General features: G+C 38.1%; 2 protein-coding genes across 2 annotated transcripts in view; both read left to right on the top strand.

Annotated features, from left to right (window-relative positions):
• Positions 1–19,363, top strand: part of BMPR2 (bone morphogenetic protein receptor type 2) — an 88,707-nt gene that overhangs the window by 1,721 nt on the left and 67,623 nt on the right. The window lies entirely within an intron of this gene.
• NOP58 (NOP58 ribonucleoprotein) overlaps positions 1–19,363 on the top strand; it is a 110,931-nt gene that overhangs the window by 63,036 nt on the left and 28,532 nt on the right. The window lies entirely within an intron of this gene.

The following is a 19,363-nucleotide window of genomic DNA, read 5'->3' as shown; positions in this document are numbered from 1 at the left end:
TAAAGTATATGTGTATTTTGTCCAATTTTTATTGGGGTGTGCTTTGTTAATTGCTGACCATATTCTGGCCATTTTAACAAGAAATGGAAATTCTCTTCATCTATACTTCATGTATAATTTTGATTTTGGCATAGGCTGGTCTGGGAGATGAGGATGCAGTTATGCTCCAAAGTGTTGCCTCTTCACTTTTTTTTTTCTTATTTCATTCCAGCTATTAGGATGCAATGCATAGGATTGCATTATTAGAAACCTACAAGGTTTTCACTGCCTGAAATAGCAAATCCTTTTTATTTTCCTCTTACTGTACATACATCTGTAGTACAGGACAAGAGATACTTCTTGGAAAATCTGGCAATAATGATATTAGAAGGATAATCTTAATGCTCTGGTTTGTTTAACAGAAAGTTTAGAATGTTTTAATGGTTGCAAGCAAGTAATATAGCAAGACTTTTGATAAAAATGGTGTTTTTAAAAATATTTTAATTCTATGTAAATACAAAATGATTAAATGTAAATGATTAATTCTTAGCAGCTATACTCAGTATTGTAATGCACATCTATTAAGCACAGTTGAAGTTTTACTTATGTTAGGTTTTGAAAAAAATCTCATTTTGAAAAAATACTGAACTAAAATGATATGGAATATTTGCTTATATGGAATATTTTGTTTGCGTCATTGGCACTTAAAGCTGATGTCCACCATACCTATATTTGCTAATTTGTAGGCTCTTTCTGTAAAAACTGGATTTTTGAAACTTAGATTTGTATTGAAGCAGTGTAAGTGAAATAAAATATTATTTAATTTGGAAAAAGATATGTTTTTTTCTGCCAAATTTGCATAGCACTTGCAAAATGGTAAGATTTGTTTTTGTGATTTCTGAAATAATGAACAGATACAGTAGCCTGGATCTGTTACTTATGATGGAGGAAGGGGTAGCAACTGTGTTAACTATTTTCTATTTTGACCTGCCAGCATCTACTAATATGTGTTATTAATCATAGAGTTGGGAAATTCCCAAGCAGTTCTTATATTGGGCTATACAGGTACAAATACTTTCTTTTGAAACTCAGCCAGAAATACCAGAGTAATTACTGACTTTCTCCAGAGTAGTTTTAATATGTGTAAATTCACAGTTTCTAACTGAATAATCAATATAGCTTTACAGTATCTGAAAACATTTAGAGAAGCAATGAAAACAAATTAACTTCTAATGTCAGTATATATTTTTAAAGCCCTTCTGTGTTACTTTACTGTCAGATTGTTCCAACCCTCAAGTTTACTGTATGTGATACAAGAAGAAAAAAGGGATTGAGAAGTTAAAGGGAAGTAAAGTTCAGGTACCAGTTCTTACTGTTCTAAGATGTTTAGAATGTCCAGTAGTAATGTAGCCTGATGTTGGAATTTTTATGGTCATCTGGAATAGAAATAGGTAAAAAATGCTGATCTTCCAGCTGAGCTAATTGAGAGATCCTTTCTTTTTACTGCTTGACAGAATTGTTGATAGAAGCTCATAGAGAGAAAAACCTGGTGAAGTGGCCCATGATTTGACTATCCTATTTATTAATAACTACTCATACATTTTAAAAAATAAATAGAATTTATATAACTACAGCTTTTTTATACAGATATGTACCTAAACATCTGTATAAAAGTGAATGTGCCTGATAAATGAATATCCAGCAAAAGGATATCCTGCCTTTAATATATTTACATGGATAGTATCTGCTTTCCCTTAGCCTTACTCTTTTACCTAAATGTGTTTAGTAGAAAGGTTTCAGTTCTGTGAATGTGTTTAGTAGAAATTTCAGTTCTTGAAATTTAACTTTCTCTCTTATTGAACTGCATAAATCAATGCAGATGTATATGTTCTGTACCAATCTTATTCTTTCATTCAGAATCGAAGAGGAACTTAAGTGATTTAGGCAGGTTTATAACCTGTGTTCACAATCTTTATTTGTACTTAGGATGACTTAAGTGGATATTTTAAATTCGCTAATACATTCCACCAAATGTAGATGCATGTATTTTTTACATCTGAGTCTTGACTCAAAGGAGCCAGAAAGAAAAAACTAAACAGTTGTTAATTAAGTCTTGAACTAGAATTCTTAGTTGTAAAATACTAGTATTTCTCAACTGCTGGGAATTAGTGCAGCAGTAAATATTATATACAGTGCTACAGGTTGTATCTCCTGCACTAGAGGGGCATACAATATTTTCACATTAATACATTCTGCTTTTAGAGTAAAGAATAACACTGGTTATTATCTTTTAAAGTTGAGAATATGTACTGTCTGAAGTCAAGAACTATGTTTGTGGTTTATGTGGTATCTCTTATTTAGAAAAAAAAAGAGTGGAAAGTAATTTTTTTTCCCATCAGCTCTGACCTTGGAAACCAAGAACTAGCTTTTGTATGAATACTAACCCAGCAGTTTTCTCATACTACATACATTTAACATGCATACATTTAACAGTGGTCTAACCTTTGTTTCTGATTACTTATTTTTCTGGTGCATGATGTATATTAAAATACAATATAGTCAGTGTACTTAGTAAATATTTGAGAAAAGAAAAGCCTTAGGTTTATATACTGAAATGAAAATCAGGTGGGTCTGGAACATTCAATGGGGAAAAAAAATCAGAACTCTGAGTATTTTGTATTCCAAAACAGAATTTAAAGTTTTGAATATTGCATTATAAGAGAACAATGAAGTCTTAAAATGTCTTAATGTAAGCCCCATTGATTCCACTAAATTTGTGTAGACACTGTATATTTGATACATATGCAGATTTACCAGATACATTTCTATGTGGATAATCTTTAGACTTCCAAGTAAATATTTATAGGATAAAAATACATACTGTGTAGTAATAGAATGTTGAAAACTTTATTAGAATTGGTTGCCCAACATACAAGGTAACAGTTTTCCAGCTGAAACCATAGATACAAATTGAATTTTTTAAAGTTTCTGAAATTAAACCATATTACCATGTTTAATACTACTTCCCCCCCCCCTAAATCACACTCAATCTGTAACAAAATAGCAGTGGAGCAGGATGGCTGAGCTTTGATCTGTTGTTTTTTAGATCCCATAGCAATTCAGTTTCTGATTGCTTATAGTTAATAAACATTGTATAGCATAAAAAGTGGCATTACAACTTCTTTCCCTCACCATAAAAAATACCCAGAGAATGAAGTATTGAGCTCTTACCAAACAGCAAAGCTTTGCCTTTATTCCCTTTATAGAGCCTAAAAGTTAGACATGGTATCTGCTCAAAACAGTTGATTAAAAGATGAAATTGATTGTAATGAGCAGATTTTTTTACTCATCCATTCCCATGTGCCATCTGCTCTAAAGAGTCCCCTAACCCTGTGTAGCAGATTTTTAAAGTCACTCTGGCATCGATAGATAGAAGGAAATGTCCCCTTTCAGAGCTGTTGAAGGAAAACTAACATTGGAGTCTATCCAGAAATCCCCAGTTTGATTAAGACCAGTTTACATTATCCCAACATGGAAAAAATAATCAGATCCTTTAAAACAGTATAGCATACTCAGATATCTGGTTAAGGTTTTTTTCTAGCTCTACCTTATTTCAAATTGATTTTTTTTATAACCAGCATGCATTTACATTTATTAGATTTATTAGATTTATTAGATTTTTTATAACAACCAGCATGCATTTACATTTATTAGATTTATATCCTGTCATTCTTTCAGGAGTTCAAAGCCACATACACACTCCCTTCTCCAGTTTACCCTCAGCAAAACACCATGTGAGGTAGGTTGATGAAAAAGAATGACTGGCTCAGAGTCATCCAGGGAGTATCTGTGGTTTGAGCCTGGGTCTGGTGGCTTCAGTCATTCTTGACCCCTGGAGACTGCCTGAAGAAGTCCCTGCAGTTTTCTTGGCAAGATTTTTGGAAGTGGTTTACCATTGTCTTCTTCCTAGGGTTGAAAGAAAGGGACTGTCTCAAGGTCACCCAGCTGGCTTTGTGCCTGAGGTGGGACTAGAACTCTCAGTCTCCCGGTTTCTAGCCTGATGCCTTAACCACTACACCAAACTGGCTCTCATATGACACATACCAAAGGTTTATGACAGGTCATTTTAGTTTAAAAATTCTATAATTATTGTAGTGCTGTAGCTTGAGCACCTCAGTGATGCCATGAGCTAAACCGTGAAGGGCCACCCAAGACGAGAAGGTCATGACAGAGAGGTCAGACTAAATGCAATCCCTGGAGAAGGTAATGGCAACCCACCCCAGTATTCTTGCCGTGAAAACTAAATGGATCAGTACAACCAGAGATATGTTGGTATACCATCGGAAGATGAGACCCCCAGGTCGGAAGATGGTCAAAATGCTACTGGGGAGGAACAGAGGATGAGCTCAACTAGCCCCAGACGTGATGACGCAGCTAGCTCAAAGCTGAAAGGACGGCTAGCGGCCGACGGTGCTGGTGGTGAACGGCGAATCCAATGTTCTAAGGATCAACACACCATTGGAACCTGGAATGTAAGATCTATGAGCCAGGGCAAATTGGATGTGGTTACTGGTGAGATGTCAAGATTAAAGATAGACATTTTGGGTGTCAGTGAACTGAAATGGACTGGAATGGGCCACTTCACATCAAGTGACCACCAGATCTACTACTGTGGACAAGAGGACCACAGAAGAAATGGAATAGCCTTCATAATTAATAAAGTGGCTAAAGCAGTGCTTGGATACAATCCAAAAAACGGCAGAATGATCTCAGTTCGAATTCAGGGCAAGCCATCTAACATCACAGTGATCCAAATATACGCCCCAACCACAAATGCTGAAGAAGCTGAAGTAGAGCAGTTCTATGAGGATCTGCAGCACCTACTGGACAACACGCCTAAAAGATGTTATTTTCATCACGGGAGACTGGAATGCTAAGGTGGGCAGTCAAATGACACCTGGAATTACAGGTAAGCATGGCCTGGGAGAACAAAACGAAGCAGGACATAGGCTGATAGAATTTTGCCAAGGCAACTCACTCTGCATAACAAACACTCTCTTCCAACAACCGAAGAGACGGCTTTATACATGGACTTCACCAGATGGACAACACCGAAATCAGATTGACTACATCCTTTGCAGCCAAAGGTGGCGGACATCTATACAGTCGGTAAAAACGACCTGGAGCTGACTGTAGTTCCGATCACGAACTTCTTATTGCACAATTTAGGATCAGACTAAAGAGATTAGGGAAGACCCACAGATCAGCTAGATATGAGCTCACTAATATTCCTAAGGAATATGCAGTGGAGGTGAAGAATAGATTTAAGGGACTGGACTTAGTAGTTAGGGTCCCGGAAGAACTATGGACAGAAGTTCGTAACATTGTTCAGGAGGCGGCAAGAAAATACATCCCAAAGAAAGAGAAAACCAAGAAGGCAAAATGGCTGTCTGCTGAGACACTAGAAGTAGCCCAAGAAAGAAGGAAAGCAAAAGGCAACAGTGATAGGGGGAGATATGCCCAATTAAATGCAAAATTCCAGAGGTTAGCCAGAAGAGATAAGGAATTATTTTTAAACAAGCAATGCGTGGAAGTGGAAGAAGACAATAGAATAGGAAGGACAAGAGACCTCTTCCAGAAAAGTAGAAACATTGGAGGTAAATTCCAGGCCAAAATGGGTATGATCAAAAACAAAGATGGCAAGGACCTAACAGAAGAAGAAGAGATCAAGAAAAGGTGGCAAGAATATACAGAAGACCTGTATAGGAAGGATAACAATATTGGGGATAGCTTTGACGGTGAGCTGGAGCCAGACATCCTGAAGAGTGAGGTTGAATGGGCCTTAAGAAGCATTGCTAATAACAAGGCAGCAGGAGACGGCAGCATCCCAGCTGAACTGTTCAAAATCTTGCAAGATGATGCTGTCAAGTTAATGCATGCTATATGCCAGCAAATTTGGAAAACACAAGAATGGCCATCAGACTGGAAAAAATCAACTTATATCCCCATACCAAAAAAGGGAAACACTAAAGAATGTTCAAACTATCGAACAGTGGCACTCATTTCACATGCCAGTAAGGTAATGCTCAAGATCCTGCAAGGCAGACTTCAGCAATTCATGGAGCAAGAATTGCCAGATGTACAAGCTGGGTTTAGAAAAGGCAGAGGAACTAGGGACAAAATTGCCAATATCCGCTGGATAATGGAAAAAGCCAGGGAGTTTCAGAAAAACATCTATTTCTGTTTTATTGGCTACTCTAAAGCCTTTGACTGTGTGGACCATGACAAATTGTGGCAAGTTCTTAGTGGTCTGGGGATACCAAGTCATCTTGTATGCCTCCTGAAGAATCTGTATAACGACCAAGTAGCAACAGTAAGAACAGACCACGGAACAACAGACTGGTTTAAGATTGGGAAAGGAGTACGGCAGGGCTGTATACTCTCACCCTACCTATTCAACTTGTACGCAGAACACATCATGTGACGTGCTGGGCTTGAGGAATCCAAGGCTGGAGTTAAAATTGCTGGAAGAAACATTAACAATCTCAGATATGCAGATGATGCCACTTTGATGGCTGAAAGTGAAGAGGAACTGAGGAGCCTTATGATGAAGGTGAAAGAAGAAAGTGCAAAAGCTGGCTTGCAGCTAAACCTCAAAAAAACCAAGATTATGGCAACCAGCTTGATTGATAACTGGCAAATAGAGGGAGAAAATGTAGAAGCAGTGAAAGACTTTGTATTTGTAGGTGCGAAGATTACTGCAGATGCTGACTGCAGTCAGGAAATCAGAAGACGCTTAATCCTTGGGAGAAGAGCAATGACAAATCTCGATAAAATAGTTAAGAGCAGAGACATCACACTGACAACAAAGGTCCGCATAGTTAAAGCAATGGTGTTCCCCGTAGTAACATATGGCTGCGAGAGCTGGACCATAAGGAAGGCTGAGAGAAGGAAGATCGATGCTTTTGAACTGTGGTGTTGGAGGAAAATGCTGAGAGTGCCTTGGACTGCAAGACGATCAAACCAGTCCATCCTCCAGGAAATAAAGCCAGACTGCTCACTTGAGGGAATGATATTAAAGGCAAAACTGAAATACTTTGGCCACATAATGAGAAGACAGGACACCCTGGAGAAGATGCTGATGCTAGGGAGAGTGGAAGGCAAAAGGAAGAGGGGCCAACCAAGGGCAAGGTGGATGGATGATATTCTAGAGGTGATGGACCCATCCCTGGGGGAGCTGGGGGTGTTGACGGACAGGAAGCTCTGGTGTGGGCTGGTCCATGAAGTCACAAAGAGTCAGAAGCGACTAAACGAATAAACAACAAAAAAACATTGTGTTAGTAACAAACATGAGTGAGTTCCGACCTCATTTCTCTGGCTACTTAGATGCGGCTGGGAGCTTTAGCTTCTATTTTTGACTGCAGCTGTTGTTTCATCTGAACCCTTAAATACAAGCCTACTTGAAATGATAGGCTATAGACCTGTTTCAGTTAACTATAGTTAAGATAAATCACCACTGAGCCTTTTGGACAAATTTCAGTAAAAATGGATATAGAAGTTTCTGGTTTCCTTATGGCTGCATTGTGGGAGGCTGTTTGTCTGATGCTTATGTAGAATTGTTCCTGTAATGTTAACATGCAACTTATTGCAAACTCTTTCCCTCCCTTATTCTTAAATGTTTCCATACACTTTTAACTGATTTTATATTGAAAAAGCATTATCTTATTTTCCATTTAAACAAGAACTGAGGCTGATTAAATTGAGCAAAGGTATGATGCTGCATGATAGTTGCTAGAGAAAATCACTTAATGCAAACATAGGTGAACCTGCATTTGGTCCCTGAAGCAGGTACCAAAATAAAAGTATATTTTTTAAATGGCCAAAATCTTGCAGGATCACCAAATCTCATAAGAAATTGGCATCCTTGGCCAAAATAACACAAGATTTCAGGAGGGAACGCCAACATCTTGTAAGATTTGACAATTTCATGAGGTTTCAGGCACTTTATTTTTAACAATTATTTTTGAAACTTTGTGGCCCTTTGGAATCTCACTTGGTGGGGTTAAGGTAAGTCATAGTGTTTACTGGTTCCATATTACTAGCCCCTGGCTTACGTGATGGCCCTCATTGTTTAGGAAACAGTGTTTAGGAAACTGGTTTGCATACTGAGAAATAAAATCTTCAGCTCTGTGTCATGAAAAGGTAGAGCATAAGGGAGAAGACATTCATCTTTGTCATTTGTGAATATTTCTGTGCAGACTGTTGGTTGATTTAATGTTCGTGAATCTAATTATATTAAGTGACTATAGTAAAGATAAGCCTAAATAGAGGAAAAAATACTTCTTAATAAAAGAAAAGCAATACCACAAATAGCTGTCTTGTTCTGAATAAGTAATAACAAAATATCACCTGGAAGTCTGAGTAATAAAGAAGAATACAGGTAAATGAATTTACATGCTTTGTATCCTATAAATTATATTGTGTGTGTGTGTGTATACACACACAACATACTGTATATCTTACCACAAATACATATATTCCAATTAAGTTGTTGGCTTGCTAGAACCACTTGTATTTTGGTTGATAAATTGTTTTAATTACCATTTGATAAATGAAATATCTTGATTTTTGCATCAAGACTGTACAGCAAAAGTTGTTTTTTCACATGTAACTAATCCTTAAAACTCCATGATATTTTTAGTAGGTCCACAGTTTGAAGGGGTCAACCTTCTGTCATTTCTGAAAGAGTGAAAGAAGGTTGACCCCTTCAAACTGTGGACCTACTAAAAATATCATCTAGTTTTAAGGATTAGTTACATGTGAAAAAACAACTTTTGCTGTACAGTCTTGATGCAAAAATCAAGATATTTCATTTATCAAATGGTAATTAAAACAATTTATCAACCAAAATACAAGTGGTTCTAGCAAGCCAACAACTTAATTGGAATATATGTATTTGTGGTAAGATATATAGCATAATACACACACAGTATAATAATTATTCTGATCTTTGTTGAAATAGAAGTGTCTTCATCATCTTGACAAAATTGTTATGGCCTTTCGTATGATGAATTTCCTCTTTAATTTTCTAGCACATTGTCCATCTTCATCTATACTGGAGCCCAAGAAAACAGACTAATTGCCACTGTAATTTCTTTGCCATCACCTGTTAGATCACTGAGCTTGCTGGATGACACTAGCTTTTTTAATATTTAACATTAACTCAGATTTTCCATTTTCTGTCCCTGTTTGCATAATGAACTTGCATAATAAGTCTTCATTACTTTCAGCTATGAAATGTTGTCATCTGCATATCTTAAATTGTTACTGTTTCAGCCTCCTGTTTTGTTTCCAGCTATCATCTCTTCTATTCCAGCCATTCTTATTTGCTCTGTAAATGTGTTATAAAAATACACAATAGATATGCAACAATACAAATTCTTGTCTCACTCCTTTTCTTTTTCTGAACCAGTCCATGATAGACACAAACACACACACACACTGTATATCTTACCATAAATACATATATTCCAATTAAGTTGTTGGCTTGCTAGAACCATTATCAAGATTGCTAAACATTTAAGCAGTTGCAACACATTTAGTGGCCATTCTGAAGATACTTAGGGATCTGTCAGCTAGGAGGTGGTGTTAAAAATATTCACATATTCTAAGATGGCTAGAAGTTAGCACCTGTTTTTCATTATGTGTGGTAATATTTTATATTTTAAAGACACAGTATAAACTCCTTTCAAACTTTTGAAGTAATTTCCTACAACTAATAGAAGTTAAGAAATCTCATAGAAAGAAAGTTTCCTATTAATTCCTTTCCCCTACAGCCACCCACATCTCCTAAAACATCTATTCCAGCAAGGTAAGAGGGCCCATCTGAATAAACTGGTATGCATGTGAAGAACTGCTGAAAGATGGGTGAATTGCTCCATGTTGAATGAACCTCTAAGGTTCCTCACAACCCATCCTTTGCCATTCCAGAGGGAATGGGTAGTTGCAGGAGGAAAGAAGGATTGGATCAATGTGATAGGCTCTTTCAAGCCATATAAAAATACATGGTGTTTTGGTAGTGTTTACATGGTAAATACTAAGCTGTGGTTCATATCTAGAACACACAGAAATAGAATATTAACCTCAGATATACAAAATAAAATATAGTTTACAGTGCTGGTAATACTCTGATCTTGAAGTTGCTACTAAATAAGAGAAACCAAAACCTACTACCTGCGTGTATATAATTTCATCTACAGCATTTTTTTCAGAGAGCAAATTTCTCTCTGTTCAGAAATACTATGTATATTAAAAGGCTGGGAGGAATGGCATGTATTCCCAGCACAATTGCGTGCATGAAAACTTCTAAGAAATTACGCCTATTGAGTTGAACCTGTTTCTGTTGCCTATAAGATGAATCCTTGAGTGGAATTATACTCCAGTTGCTTCTACTGGCAAGAAGAGAAAGGGAGGTGGTTTCCATGTCTCTTGAGGATGCTGTGGATGATACACAGAATAACTGTTTTAAATGATGTAACAGTTTCTCTGACTCCCACGTACCTGTGTGGCCAACAACTCTGGCTCACTCTTTGTTCTCTGGGTACATTGACACCCATTGTCAGGCAACAGAGAGAACTACTGGTAGTGGCAAAATTTGTACGGAACACTTTCTTGTCTGTTCAGCCAAGCAGAAAAGTTACAGGAGCTCTTCTATTTGTTAGAGACAGTTTCTGGCTCTAGTTGCTTAAGTAACAGTTGTGGTCAGAAAAAGGGTTTGATTTCATTTGGTCAAATTTGATTTGATCAATTAGATCAAATAGAAATAATCTGCTCCTGATTTATTTATTTATTTGTCATATTTTTTTTACTGCCCATCTCATAATGACGACTCTGGGCAGTTTACAACAGTTAAAAATAGAAAAATAATATATTATTAAAATAAAACAATATAAATATACTTATAAATACATATAAATATATAAGTGCAAAAAATTCCATCCTTTGGGGAAGTCTGGAGGGTTTTTCCATGGCAGCACCAGATTGAGATTAGGCTAGCCTTCTCTTTGTCGATGTTTGGGAAGCTTTTAGAGGTGGGGTCATCCTGGAGAGCCTTCTGATTTTGCCATCTTTCTGTCTTTATTGCTTGTAGTTTTATTCTTGGTTGGTGGTATTTTTTTTGTTTTTATGTTATACTGTGGATGTCTCTAGATTGCAGCAGGGGAGAAATATGAAAAATAAATAAATGGGTAGATAGATCTGGAAAAGACTAAAAATTAGCTGGAAGTTTAGGAATGCAAATAGTAGTAAAGACCAGCCCCCTGCTACTTAGGATCCCAGCTGTCCAAATATTCAGTCGCTACTTTTACAGTTTGCCACTTGAATTTCAGCATTTTTTCCTGTTCATATATAATTTTAAGACAAATGCTCTAGCATAATTTACTTATCCAGATAATGTTTAGAGTAACTGCTGCAGATATTCTAATGTTGATATTTTTGCTGCAAGCTAAGTAATAAATATGTTGGAAGGGTTTAAAAGAGTGTAATTCAGTAAGCTTTTCATTTGAATAGGCCTGCTTTCTCATCTAATTAGAATTTGTGTCTCCCCAACTAGATAATTTCTTTTAAACTCACTGAATGAAGTAGTGACTTGAGTGTTCTTTTCCTATTGTTTTGCCAGGACAGCGAACAATATGAGGAGGATAAACAGTTATTTTTAGGTTAGAAACATAATTTGAATTACAGAACGCACAAAAGTAAAATACTATCACAAATACTTTTACAATTTTTTCAAATCAGTTGATTCTCTATATCAGCCTTTCTCAACTTCTTGACCCTGGAGGAACCCTTGAAATATTTTTCAGGCCTCGGGGAAGGCCTGCACATTCAGGCTCAAATATAGGCCAGAAGTTACAAAATTATTATATTCATTTCATGTGTAGGCCTCTATATATGCATTAACAGTGTTCTTAAACTAAAAATAAAGAATGAAACTTACCTCTTGAATGTGAAGTTGCCCAAATTTGAAATAATTTTTTAAATGAATCGTGATCTCCCAGGGAACCCTAGGGTGCCACGGAACCTTGGCTGAGAAACCTTGCTCTAGATTACTCTTAAATCTGTAATATTTGGCTGATCAGCACTGCCCTTCTGTGTTCCCATGATACAGTCAGGTTTTAGCAGCTGACCTGATTAACTTCTGACCCAACTTCAGGAATTAGCATTGCAAGAACAGTTCTGTAGCATTGACATTGGAGCTTCAAAGTGGTTATGTTTCCCATTAGCAAAATTCTCTTGTTCCAGTTTCTCAGTCATCCTCCCTCCCAGCTGAAATCAAGTCACCATGGTTTTTAAGCCACCATTACAGTGTGCTTTTTGAATTGAGTAACCATTTGCCAGTGTGAAAGCAAATGTAGCAAAGCAACAGTGAGGATGTGGAATGAGGTATGAACAAAAAGTAGACTCTCTTCACTCCCCTGTTGATCAACTGGGTAGAGTGCTGGTGAGTTTGTGAAGATTACTGAGCTGTGTGAAGATGAAACCAGCGAGAACACTTGCACAACAGCACACAAATGTGGCTGAGGGTGGTTAGGCAAAGTCAGTGGCTGTGTGGAAATGCTCTGTGCAGTTTAATTCTTAATGGATAGACATATTTGGGGAACACTTTAAGGCCATACCATCAACTCATATTTGAAGAGATTTTATCCTTGTGGTAAAACCTGTGTTCTTTTGTTACTTTGTAATTCTGAAATTCAATATTGCTTTTAAAAAATAGTGTGATATTGATATAGTCAATTGGAGTCAGGTGACATCAAAAATGGATCAAATAAATAAAATGTTGATAACTGGAAATACAGTACACAGTCGAATGAAGACTATTTAGTCAGTCTTTTCCAGTGTGTAAATTTGCAGTGTAATACTGATCTAAAATCTTTTTCTTCCAGGGATTATGAGGAATTACTATGGTAGATAGTTTTAGTATACGTGTTTTGATTGTAATCTCTCAGTATTTTTCTTCTTATGTTCAGGCTCCCATTTGTATCCTTTTGTATTAATTTCCTTGTTGATAACTATTGTTGATGCCCCTCTAATATAAAACTTTACTATTTTTCTTCTCTGTTTTGCCAGTTAAAAACTATTAAGTGAATCCTGAATTTTCATTGTATTATTATGGTCACCTCCTCCTCTCCAATTTTTGTACTATTCAGAAACAAGCACTGTATTGGCAAAGTGTACCCATTCACCACTTACTGATGATTATTTCCACATTAAATATGTGCTTGACATTTAACATTCCTTGAGCATGCACAAAATACTAATGTTGCGCAATTCTTCCAGTGGAATTCCAAAAAGTTGTTCCAGAGTACATGGTGTGTGGGTGGGTGATTAGCTGCCATTTTTAAAGCAAACATGACTTTTCCTTGGATTGTATAGCCGCCCAGAGTCACTTATATAATGAAATGGGCAGTGTATAAATTTGACAGATAGACAGACAGACAGAGTGGTTGCCCTCTGCTGCTCTATATTCCCAGACAATTTTTTCAAATTACTTTTGAAGCTTTGTTCAACTGTATAGTATCTTAGATATTCTTTAAAATCAGGTATAGACAACATAGGCCAATCAGATATTTTGAATAGCATTTTCTTTAAGCCTAAAAAAAAACCCCATAGAAAATGATCTGAAATTCAGTTATAAAATTGTAAGAAAGTGAAATGTAAGTTGAAAGTTAAATTTCATGTCTCAAAAGAGATTTTTTTTTTTAGCATTAGACTAAATTTCAAGCCTACAGAATGTTTCCTTGTGTGTTGATTTTTGCACTGGGAGGACTTAGGACCATGAAGCAGATTTTAATTCAAAATGTGTTATGCTATTTGTTGAATAAAATAATTGAAAATAGTGGCTAGTACTTCTGTAACAACGTGCAGTGCTAAAATTCAAAATTCTAATTTAAATTGAGTTTATGGAAATAAATTCAGCACAATATTATTCCCCAGTATTTGCCAGAATGTTAAGCTTTGCATCATTTTCTTCCTTCAAGTTTCACTTTTGGCTGCTATTCATGCACTGTGTACCCTTTTCTCATTTGCTACAAGACTGATTTGGTTTCATTTGTACGACAAAAAATCTGTTAGAAACACAATCCTTTGATGATAATTTATTTTTTTCATGTTAATAACAGCAAAACCAGAAATAATTAATTTACATTTATGTAGTGATAACCATTTAATGTCTCTTTTCTTGCTAGTTGAATCCTAGTCCTTCTCTTCTTAGTTGCTATAGAGCATAAGGAAGTTGACCTTAATGGAAATAATGCAGGGACTGTTACCTAGGCAAGAGAGGCTGAAGCATTTTTAAAGTCCAGAACAAGAAGGTAACATTTGGAAGTGGCTCAGGCAGACACTTCCCTAATTCATTAGAATATAAGATGGAGGAGGAGGTATAGCACAAGCAGACTTGCTTTTTATAGCCAGTCTCAATAAAAATAGTTTTAGCTTTCCCATAGAGTTGATTTCCTGGTCTGGTCTACCTAGTGGGGCTGATCTCACTCTTGCAGCTGCTTCCAAATGTTATCGTGTTCCAGACTTAAAAAGTGTTTCAGCCCCTTTTGCCTATGTAATGGTTCCTGCATACCTTGGGCATCTTCTACATCTCTTCTGCTCACACCCTTGTCACCTTGTGGCTCGACTGTTGCAATGCACTTTACATGAGGTTGCCCTTGAAGACCACTCAGAACCTTCTACTGGTCCAGAATGCAGGGGCACGGGCAGTGATGGGCTTGCCTTGGGAGGCCCACATGACACCTCTGCTTTGTGAGCTGTGCTGATTGCCATTCTGCTTCCAGGTGCAATTCCAGGTGCTGGTTATTACCTAGAAACCCCTAGGTGCATAGGATCCAGTTATTTGAGATACTGCCTACCTCCTGTGGTTTCTGCCTGGCTGGTACTATCCAACAGGGGGGGCGTGCTCCAGGTCCCCTCAATTAAACAGTAACATCTTTCAGAACCCAGGGAACGTGCTTTCTCTATGGCGGCACCTGCTTTATGGAATGAAGTCTCCCCTTAGACAGCATTCCAGAAGTCCTTGAAAAGCTGGCTGTTCTCCTGGGCCTTATGGCTGTTCTCCTGGGCCTTATGGCAGGGTGAATGGGAACTCCTGTTTGGAGTGTCGTCTGGGTTGCCATCTTGTCATTATCATATAATCCTTTTTTCAATTAATTTTTCTCGTATTCCTGTTTACTAATTTTTATCTTATTTATTTTGTGAGCCACCCAGAGTTGGCTTGAGCTGAGCAGCATCAAAATGAAACAAATATTTTGTTGTTGTTTATTCGTTTAGTCGCTTCCGACTCCTCATGACTTCATGGGCCAGCCCACACCAGAGCTTCCTGTCGGTCAACACCCCCAGCTCCCCCACGGACGAGTCCGTCACCTCTAGAATATCATCCATCCATCTTGCCCTTGGTTGGCCCCTCTTCCTTTTGCCCTCCACTCTCCCTAGCATCAGCATCTTCTCCAGGGTGTCCTGTCTTCTCATTATGTGGCCAAAGTATTTCAGTTTTGCCTTTAATATCATTCCCTCAAGTGAGCAGTCTGGCTTTATTTCCTGGAGGATGGACTGGTTTGATCGTCTTGCAGTCCAAGGCACTCTCAGCATTTTCCTCCAAAACCACAGTTCCAAAGCATCGATCTTCCTTCTCTCAGCCTTCCTTATGGTCCAGCTCTCGCAGCCATATGTTACTACGGGGAACACCATTGCTTTAACTATGCGGACCTTTGTTGTCAGTGTGATGTCTCTGCTCTTAACTATTTTATCGAGATTTGTCATTGCTCTTCTCCCAAGGATTAAGCGTCTTCTGATTTCCTGACTGCAGTCAGCATCTGCAGTAATCTTCAGGCCTAGAAATACAAAGTCTTTCACTGCTTCTACATTTTCTCCCTCTATTTGCCAATTATCAATCAAGCTGGTTGCCATAATCTTGGTTTTTTTGAGGTTTAGCTGCAAGCCAGCTTTTGCACTTTCTTCTTTCACCTTCATCATAAGGCTCCTCAGTTCCTCTTCACTTTCAGCCATCAAAGTGGTATCATCTGCATATCTGAGATTGTTAATGTTTCTTCCAGCGATTTTAACTCCAGCCTTGGATTCCTCAAGCCCAGCCCGTCGCATGATGTGTTCTGCGTACAAGTTGAATAGGTAGGGTGAGAGTATACAGCCCTGCCGTACTCCTTTCCCAATCTTAAACCAGTCCGTTGTTCCGTGGTCTGTTCTTACTGTTGCTACTTGGTCGTTATACAGATTCTTCAGGAGGCATACAAGATGACTTGGTATCCCCAGACCACTAAGAACTTGCCACAATTTGTTATGGTCCACACAGTCAAAGGCTTTAGAATAGTCAATAAAACAGAAATAGATGTTTTTCTGAAACTCCCTGGCTTTTCCCATTATCCATTGGATATTGGCAATTTGGTCCCAAGTTCCTCTGCCTTTTCTAAACACAGCTTGTACTTCTGGCAATTCTCGCTCCGTGAATTGCTGAAGTCTGCCTTGCAGGATCTTGAGCATTACCTTACTGGCATGTGAAATGAGTGCCACTGTTCAATAGTTTGAACATTCTTTAGTGTTTCCCTTTTTTGGTATGGGGATATAAGTTGATTTTTTCCAGTCTGATGGCCATTCTTGTGTTTTCCAAATTTGCTGGCATATTGCATGCATTAACTTGACAGCATCATCTTGCAAGATTTTGAACAGTTCAGCTGGGATGCTGCCGTCTCCTGCTGCCTTGTTATTAGTAATGCTTCTTAAGGCCCATTCAACCTCACTCTTCAGGATGTCTGGCTCCAGCTCACTGACCACACCGTCAAAGCTATCCCCAATATTGTTATCCTTCCTATACAGGTCTTCTGTATATTCTTGCCACCTTTTCTTGATCTCCTGTTCTTCTGTTAGGTCCTTGCCATCTTTGTTTTTGATCATACCCATTTTTGCCTAGAATTTACCTCCAATGTTTCTACTTTTCTGGAAGAGGTCTCTTGTCCTTCCTGTTCTATTGTCTTCTTCCACTTCCACGCATTGCTTGTTTAAAAATAATTCCTTATCTCTTCTGGCTAACCTCTGGAATTTTGCATTTAATTGGGCATCTCTCCCCCTATCCCTGTTGCCTTTTGCTTTCCTTCTTTCTTGGGCTACTTCTAGTGTCTCAGCAGACAGCCATTTTGCCTTCTTGGTTTTCTCTTTCTTTGGGATGTATTTTGTTGCCGCCTCTTGAACAATGTTGCGGACTTCTGTCCATAGTTCTTCTGGGACCCTATCTACTAAGTCCAGTCCCTTAAATCTGTTCTTCACCTCCACTGCATATTCCTTAGGAATATTAGTGAGCTCATATCTAGCTGATCTGTGGGTCTTCCCTAATCTCTTTACTCTGATCCTAAATTGTGCAATAAGAAGTTCGTGATCAGAACTACAGTCAGCTCCAGGTCTTGTTTTTAGCGACTGTATAGATGTCCGCCACCTTTGGCTGCAAAGGATGTAGTCAATCTGATTTCGGTGTTGTCCATCTGGTGAAGTCCATGTATAAAGCCGTCTCTTCGGTTGTTGGAAGACAGTGTTTGTTATGCAGAGTGAGTTGTCTTGGCAAAATTCTATCAGCCTATGTCCTGCTTCGTTTTGTTCTCCCAGGCCATGCTTACCTGTAATTCCAGGTGTCATTTGACTACCCACCTTAGCATTCCAGTCTCCCGTGATGAAAATAACATCTATTTTAAGCGTGTTGTCCAGTAGATGCTGCAGATCCTCATAGAACTGCTCTACTTCAGCTTCTTCAGCATCTGTGGTTGGGGCATATATTTGGATCACTGTGATGTTAGATGGCTTGCCCTGAATTCGAATTGAGATCATTCTGCCTTTTTTTGGATTGTATCCAAGCACTGCTTTAGCCACTTTACTATTAATTATGAAGGCTACTCCATTTCTTCTGTGGTCCTCTTGTCCACAGTAGTAGATCTGGTGGTCATTTGATGTGAAGTGGCCCATTCCAGTCCATTTCAGTTCACTGACGCCCAAAATGTCTATCTTTAATCTTGACATCTCATCAATAACCACATCCAATTTGCCCTGGCTCATAGATCTTACATTCCAGGTTCCAGTGGTGTGTTGATCCTTAGAACATCGGATTCGCCGTTCACCACCACCGTCGGCCGCTAGCCGTCCTTTCGACTTTGAGCTAGCTGCGTCATCACGTCTGGGGCTAGTTGAGCTCATCCTCTGTTCCTCCCAGTAGCATTTTGACCATCTTCCGACCTGGGGGTCTCATCTTCCGATGGTATACCGACATATCTCTGGTTGTACTTATCCATTTAGTTTTCATGGCAAGAATACTGGGGTGGGTTGCCATTACCTTCCCCAGGGATCGCATTTAGTTTGACCTTTCTGTCATGACCTTCCCGTCTTGGGTGGCCCTTCACGGTTTAGCTCATGGCATCATTGAGGTGCTCAAGCTCCAGCACCATGACAAGGTAACAATCCTTTGCTGAAGGAAACAAATATACATAATAATAATAATTGTAGTAGGAAAATTTCCTGGTTTTCAAATGAGAAGTTTAATGCAGTTTCAGATAATTTAATATTTTATGTCTTACTAAAAGAAGTATAGAAGGGGATAATGGAGGCCCTGAGTCCATTTGTAAAGTTTATTTTATTTATTTATTTATTTACCCACCGAATTTATATGGCCACCCATCTCAACTAGTGAGTCTGGCTGGAAAACAATTAAAATAAAAACAATAACAAACATTGTAAACGTTCTGGATATATAAAATAGTGCACTGAAGCCAAGTTACTATAAAAATAGCAAAATAGCAGGGTTGTGTGGTTTTAATCTACGTCAAATAGTTTTACTTTTTTGTTACTTTGACTTCCCTGTAGAGTTGTGTTCCTTGAAATGACTGCACGTGCATATTTTTTAAACCTTTCAATGACTGAGGGGCGGGGAGAACATAATAGGCTACAGTGTGATATTAGACAGCTGTAAGAGAGAGCATTTATTTACATTAGATTGATTTGTTTTGCACATTATAGGCTTAGGTTTTAAAAAGTGGCTTAGGGGGTAAATTGTCATCAATACGTGATGCCAAAATAGTATCTTCAGAATGTTTAGCTCTTCAGAATAGTTTGATTGATTGATTGATTGATTTGATTTGATTTGATTTATACTGCTGCCCAACTCACAAAAGCAACTCTAGGCAGCTTACATTATTACGAGCATAAAACAAACACCCAGAACAGAAAAACAGAATAACTGAATAACCGAGGACAACCACTGTATTCATGATCTTCCATTTCTGGATGGGCTCATCCCATGCTGTGCCCAAATGCCCAGGGGAAGAACCAAGTT

Source organism: Candoia aspera, chromosome 1 (genome assembly GCF_035149785.1).
Source record: "Candoia aspera isolate rCanAsp1 chromosome 1, rCanAsp1.hap2, whole genome shotgun sequence".
Taxonomy (NCBI): domain Eukaryota; kingdom Metazoa; phylum Chordata; class Lepidosauria; order Squamata; family Boidae; genus Candoia; species Candoia aspera.
The sequence above is the reverse complement of the archived record's forward strand: the minus strand, read 5'-3'. Positions and strand labels throughout refer to the sequence as shown.